Below are 7,277 nucleotides of genomic sequence, written 5' to 3'. Positions count from 1 at the left end.
CCCCCCACACCCCCCCCCCACACCCCCCCCCCACACCCCCCCCCCACACCCCCCCCCCACACCCCCCCCCCACACCCCCCCCCCACACCCCCCCCCCACACCCCCCCCCCACACCCCCCCCCCACACCCCCCCCCCACACCCCCCCCCCACACCCCCCCCCCACACCCCCCCCCCACACCCCCCCCCCACACCCCCCCCCCACACCCCCCCCCCACACCCCCCCCCCACACCCCCCCCCCACACCCCCCCCCCACACCCCCCCCCCACACCCCCCCCCCACACCCCCCCCCCACACCCCCCCCCCACACCCCCCCCCCACACCCCCCCCCCACACCCCCCCCCCACACCCCCCCCCCACACCCCCCCCCCACACCCCCCCCCCACACCCCCCCCCCACACCCCCCCCCCACACCCCCCCCCCACACCCCCCCCCCACACCCCCCCCCCACACCCCCCCCCCACACCCCCCCCCCACACCCCCCCCCCACACCCCCCCCCCACACCCCCCCCCCACACCCCCCCCCCACACCCCCCCCCCACACCCCCCCCCCACACCCCCCCCCCACACCCCCCCCCCACACCCCCCCCCCACACCCCCCCCCCACACCCCCCCCCCACACCCCCCCCCCACACCCCCCCCCCACACCCCCCCCCCACACCCCCCCCCCACACCCCCCCCCCACACCCCCCCCCCACACCCCCCCCCCACACCCCCCCCCCACACCCCCCCCCCACACCCCCCCCCCACACCCCCCCCCCACACCCCCCCCCCACACCCCCCCCCCACACCCCCCCCCCACACCCCCCCCCCACACCCCCCCCCCACACCCCCCCCCCACACCCCCCCCCCACACCCCCCCCCCACACCCCCCCCCCACACCCCCCCCCCACACCCCCCCCCCACACCCCCCCCCCACACCCCCCCCCCACACCCCCCCCCCACACCCCCCCCCCACACCCCCCCCCCACACCCCCCCCCCACACCCCCCCCCCACACCCCCCCCCCACACCCCCCCCCCACACCCCCCCCCCACACCCCCCCCCCACACCCCCCCCCCACACCCCCCCCCCACACCCCCCCCCCACACCCCCCCCCCACACCCCCCCCCCACACCCCCCCCCCACACCCCCCCCCCACACCCCCCCCCCACACCCCCCCCCCACACCCCCCCCCCACACCCCCCCCCCACACCCCCCCCCCACACCCCCCCCCCACACCCCCCCCCCACACCCCCCCCCCACACCCCCCCCCCACACCCCCCCCCCACACCCCCCCCCCACACCCCCCCCCCACACCCCCCCCCCACACCCCCCCCCCACACCCCCCCCCCACACCCCCCCCCCACACCCCCCCCCCACACCCCCCCCCCACACCCCCCCCCCACACCCCCCCCCCACACCCCCCCCCCACACCCCCCCCCCACACCCCCCCCCCACACCCCCCCCCCACACCCCCCCCCCACACCCCCCCCCCACACCCCCCCCCCACACCCCCCCCCCACACCCCCCCCCCACACCCCCCCCCCACACCCCCCCCCCACACCCCCCCCCCACACCCCCCCCCCACACCCCCCCCCCACACCCCCCCCCCACACCCCCCCCCCACACCCCCCCCCCACACCCCCCCCCCACACCCCCCCCCCACACCCCCCCCCCACACCCCCCCCCCACACCCCCCCCCCACACCCCCCCCCCGCACACACACACCGCCCACACACACACCCCATACACACACCACATACGCACACACCACACACACGCACACACCACACACACGCACACACCACACACACACACACACACACACACACACACCACATACAAACCATCACCACCACCACCACCAACCGAATAAATAAATGTAATTTTGAAAATGAAGATGTGGGAGCTGAGAGATGGCTCAGTGGTTAAGATCACTTATTGCTCCTCCAGAAGACCCAGGTTCAGTTCCCAGCACCCACATGGCTAACAAACTTCCCTCAGTAACTCCAGTGCCCAGGGATCTGACTCCCTCTTGTGGCCTTTACAAGAATTGCATGGCATGGGTACACGTGTGAAGGCAAAACCCTCATACACATAAAATAAAAATAATAAATAAAATATTGTAAAAATTAAGATATGAGATTGGGGAAAAAACTGTAGACACAAAAATACATTTTCATCTGGGGAAGTTTTTCAAGCAGATTAAAGCATTTACTTAAATAGGGCCATTGTAAAAGAGAACAGAGGTGATAAAAATGAAAAGGGCAGCCCCGGTGTGGTAGCACACTGCTGTAATTCCAGCTCGAGGGAGGTAGAAGGAGGAAAGTACAGAGTTGAAGGCCATCCTCAGTTGGATAGCAAGTTCAAAGCCAGCCTGGGCTATATGAGACTATCTCAGAAACAAAAAGCCCAAGCCAAAAAATTTTACAAAAGCATAGCAAACCAAAATAATGAAATCTTAAATCTTAGTTTTCTAGACTGATTATCTAAAAGATGAAAAAAATCTTTCACAATTTCCTGCTCTGAGCAGATCAAATCTGAGTGTAGTAACACAGGCCTATAGTCCTAGCATGCAGGAGACTGAGGCAGGATGAGAGATTTGAAACTAGCTGAGGGACATAGTGAGCTCCTGTCTTGAAATATCAAAATAAATAATAGATGAATAGAGATAAAAGTGTTTGCCAGCCAAGCGTGGTGGCGCACGCCTTTAATCCAGCACTGGGAGGTAGAGGCAGGCAGATCTCTGTGAGTTCAAGGCCAGCTTTATCTACATAGCAAGTTCCAGGACAGCTTGGGCTACAGGGAGACCCTGTCTCAAAAAGACCCCCTCTTCCAAAATAAAGAGTGTTTGTTAAAGATTATAACATGGTAAGCTTGGCCCGTGTCTGTGGAGTACATGTGTTTCTTCCATCCTGCCCTGTGCTTCCTTTGAAGCTCACACATCTGGAGTTCCTCAGATTTATCATAAGGCCCAGACCAAACCATGAGGCCAGGATGTTGATACAAGAGGGTGATGCCAGCTGTAAGAGTTACCCAGCAGCTTCTGGTCAAGTCAACTGCCCATTAGCAGCAGACCTCAAGGCCAGGCTACTTGCACACTGGAAGGAAAGCATCTTGTGAAGCCATGCCCGTGGGTAAGGGGACACTAGCACACCCTAGCCAGATTACAGATCAACAGGAGCCTCTGCTCCTGCAGTTCATGTGTGGCCCGGTCACCTGTTTGGTCATCGCTGGCTCCCTTCTGTTCGTGAGCTGCCACCCCAGTGAAGGAGCTTGGCCTGTTCAAAATACAAGGCTTGATGTTATTTCTAATGTTTCCGGGCCATTAAGAAACTACCATCTAGGGCTGGGGACATGGCTCAACAGTTAAGAGCACTTGCTGCTCTTGTAGTGGACTAGAGTTGGTTCCTAGCACCCATGTTGGGTGTTCATAGCCACTTGTAACTCCAGCTACAGGCCACCTGACACCTTCTTCTGGCTTCCAATGGTACACTCAAACACACATAACCATAAATAAAAATAAAATAATCATAAAAAATGAAACTACCATCTGGGTGTGGTGGCGCACGCCTTTAATCCCAGCACTTGGGAGGCAGAAGCAGGCAGATCTCTGTAAGTTCAAGGTCAGCCTGGTCTACACAGTGAGTTCCAGGCCAGCTGGGACTACAGGGAGACCCTGTCTCAAAAAAACAAAACAAAAAAAACAAAACAAGAAAAGAAAAAGAAACTACCATTCAGTATCAATGCTTTAGGATCAAAAATATGTGCGATTTCTGTGCTGGGAATGTAGCTGAGTCAGTAAAGTGCTGGGCTACGAGTCTCCATCTCGAAAGGTAATATAATTTCCCTTTTCTGTATCCATCTCTGTATTTCATAATGTCCTTTCTAAAACGTCTCACTTTCCTCACATACAGAGTTATCTTCCTTATTTTTAGTTTTGGTTGACAGACATTCTGTAGATCAACGATATTGTAGAGTTATTAGAAGTTATTTTCTTCTCTTCCTCTTCCTTCTCATTTAAGGATCTTGAGACAGTGTCTGGCTCTGGCCTGGAACTCTCTGTGTAGCCCAGGCTAGCCTCAAATGCAACAATTCTGCCTTTGACTCCTGAGTGCTGAGATTACAAACATGTACCACCAGGGCTGGCTATAACTCAATATTTTTTTAAATTTATTTTTATGTGTATGAGTGTTTTGCCTACATGTACATAAGGGCACTATGCCTTGCAATGACTGTGGAGGCCAGAAGGGGTGTTGGAGCCCCAGAACTGGAATTAAGGACAAGTGTTACCCATCATGTAGGTACCAGGTCATCTTAAGTGCTGAGCCATCTCTCTGGACACAATTTAAAAACATATTATTTATTATTTCTATTTTATGTGTATGAGTGTATTGCCTGATGTGGAGGTCAGAGAGGACATCAGATTTCACTGGAACTGGGATTACAGATGGTTGTTAGAGGCCTTTTGGGTGCTGAGAATCAAACCTTGGTCCTCTACAAGAGAATTCAGTGCTCTTAACCACTGAGCCATCTCTCCAAACCACATAACACAATTTTAAAATGTGGAAACAGACATATTTGCCAATCGACTTAAAATATATTGGTTTGTTTCACACATCACACAAAAACAAAGGGGCCTGTGGGATGACTCAGCAGACACTTGCTTCCAAGTCCAATGACCTGAGTTTGACCCCCAGGATCGACATGATGGAAGGAGAATCAATGCTTTGACCTGGAACTGGAGTTACAGAGTTACAGACGTTGTGAGCCGCCGTGTGGGTATTGGGAACCAAACTTGGGTTCTCCACAAGAGAGCTAGGGCTCTTAGCAGCTAAGCCATCTCTCCAGCCTTTTTTTGTTTATTGTTTTTTGTTTTTTGAGACAGGGTCTTACTATGTACTCAAGCTGGCCTAGAACTTGTGATCCTCCTGCTTCAACACCCTGAATACTGGGATCACAGGCTTTGCCTGGTTCTGAAAAAGAGTTTTGAAAGAACAAATACACGGGAGTGCCCCTTTGCTGCTGCCTTCCTTTGCCCTTTCATCTCTCCCTAACGTTTTGTGCTGGAGATGACCAACCTAGATAGTGAAAATGTCAACTGCTGCCTAGAAGTGGTTGTGCACACCTGCAATCCCAGTACTCTAGAGGCTGGGGCAGGGGGATTGCTGTAAATTTGATGTCAGCCTGGGCTACAGAGGTAGACCCTGTCTCAAAAGAGGAGAAATAAAGGAAATACAGGGATCAGTTATAAGAGACTAAGATCCATCCCAATGTCCCAGCCAGGGGTAAAAGGAGGCTCATGTCCTAGATGAGGAAGATCCTATTCAGAACAGGGCCTTTTGGTTTTGCTTTTCCCTCCCTATCAAACCAGTGAGATGGCAAAGTGGTTAAGAGCGCTGGCTGCTTTTGCAGAAGACCTGAGTTTGAGTCTCAGCAACCACATGGCTAACAACCGTCTGTGACTCTAGTTCCAGGGGATTCAATGCCCTCTTCTGGCTCCATGGGCATTACATGCATTGGTGCATCCAAACATGCAGGCAAATACTCATGCACAGGTGTATTGCCTTTAATTCCAGCATTCAGGAGGCAGAGGCAGGTGGGTATCTGTGAGATGGAGGCTAACATGGTCTACTCAGTGAGTTCCAGGCCAGCTAGGGCTATAGGTCAACGCTGTCTCAAACAAAACAAAACAACTCCCCTACAACAACAACAACAAAAACAAAGGATGGGGTAGGGGGATGTGGGAGGAGGTAGAGAGATGACTCCAAAGTTAAGAGCACTCACTGCTCTTGTAGGGGACCTGGGTTCAGTTCCCAGCACCCACATGGCAGCTAACAACCATCTGTAACTCCAGTTCCAGGGGATCTCACACCCTCTTTTGGCCTCTGAAGGTACCAGGCACACATGTGTATGTACATATATACAGGTAAACACTCATATATATAAAATAAAAATAAATAAATCTTTCAGCATGGAAGAAGCCAGAGCAGTCTGTGTCCCAAGTCCCTATCGGCAATTTGGGTAACCTCTTCAGGAGATGGTGTGATAAGAATCGGAGGTAGGAATTGGCTAGGCAGTTAGGGTAAAAGACCCAAAGAAAAGTAGCCAGTTTCTTGGCTAAAAGTTAAAGTGTCCTTGGGCTTCTTAGCAACATATTTTGTTCCAAAGGCCAAAAATGTCAAAAGTATTTGGGAGCTCTTATCTAACCCCTAAAAGATTTTAGGGTTACCTCTTGGGGGAGAATGTTAAAGTAACAAAAAGCCCCCCCCCCCAAAAGAAAGAGTACATGAAGTTGTCAGAAAAATGTGATGGGAAGATATGGGAGGAGTTAGAAGGGTTGGAGTGGGCATGGATTTGATCAAAACACCTTATATGCATGTATGAAATTCTCAATAAAATTTTTTAAACACCTCCCTCTGCTTCCCTGGGCCTGAATCACCCGCAGGCCTCTCTCTGGGTAAGTCTACCTGTGCCCTCCGGGCCTTGACTCCCCCAGCCTCATTCACCCTCCCATCTCTCTGGCCCATCTCTCCTCCTAGCCTGGGACCTGTCCCATTCCTTGGCTTGGCACCCCAGACACCAGGGGAACCACCACTGCTTCCTGATCCTTTGCATTCAGACCAACCCAGTTCCTTCTGGGGTCCCCAGGAGCCCTCTGGGCCTGGCCCCACCCTCACCTCCCCCTGCTCCCCTTGGGCTGCACAACCCTCCAGCCTCTTTTCTGGACGCCAGGGCTGACCTTTCCACTTCCTGATCCTTTGCATCCAGACCAACCCAGTTCCTCAGTGCAGTCCCCAGGAGTCCTTGGGGCCTCTTCCTGCACCCATCTCCCTTTGCATCTCTGGGTGTCATGGCCACCAGCTGCCCTGGACTAGCATCTTTCCTGGGCCCTGCTCCCAGGCCAGTCCAACCCCCAAATTCTTGAGGCCAAAATCTTTCCTGGAGGGATCCAGACCATAGGAGAAAGCCTGAGAACATCTGATCCTCATCTGACTTGGGCCTCTGTGGGAACTCCTGAAGACAAAAGTAATCTGGCCACTCAAAAATAAAATCAAAAGAGAGAACCAGAAGCTGAGAGGAACCAGCTTTTTATGCCCAAAAAGTAAACCAGAAAGACACATAAAGTTCACAAAAAGAAGCAGACTTAAGCTTGAAGTCTTGAGTCTCACACAAGAATCAGAAACTACAAAAGAAATTCACGTGTCAAAATCGCACAGAAAAAAAAATAACATGAAAAGCCAAAATAACATATCCCTACCAAATACCAATAGTCCTCTAGAGGAGTACAATGAGA

This window comes from Nannospalax galili, unplaced genomic scaffold, assembly GCF_000622305.1.
Source record: "Nannospalax galili isolate Female #2095 unplaced genomic scaffold, S.galili_v1.0 scaffold1138, whole genome shotgun sequence".
Taxonomy (NCBI): domain Eukaryota; kingdom Metazoa; phylum Chordata; class Mammalia; order Rodentia; family Spalacidae; genus Nannospalax; species Nannospalax galili.
Note: the sequence above shows the minus strand (reverse complement) of the source record.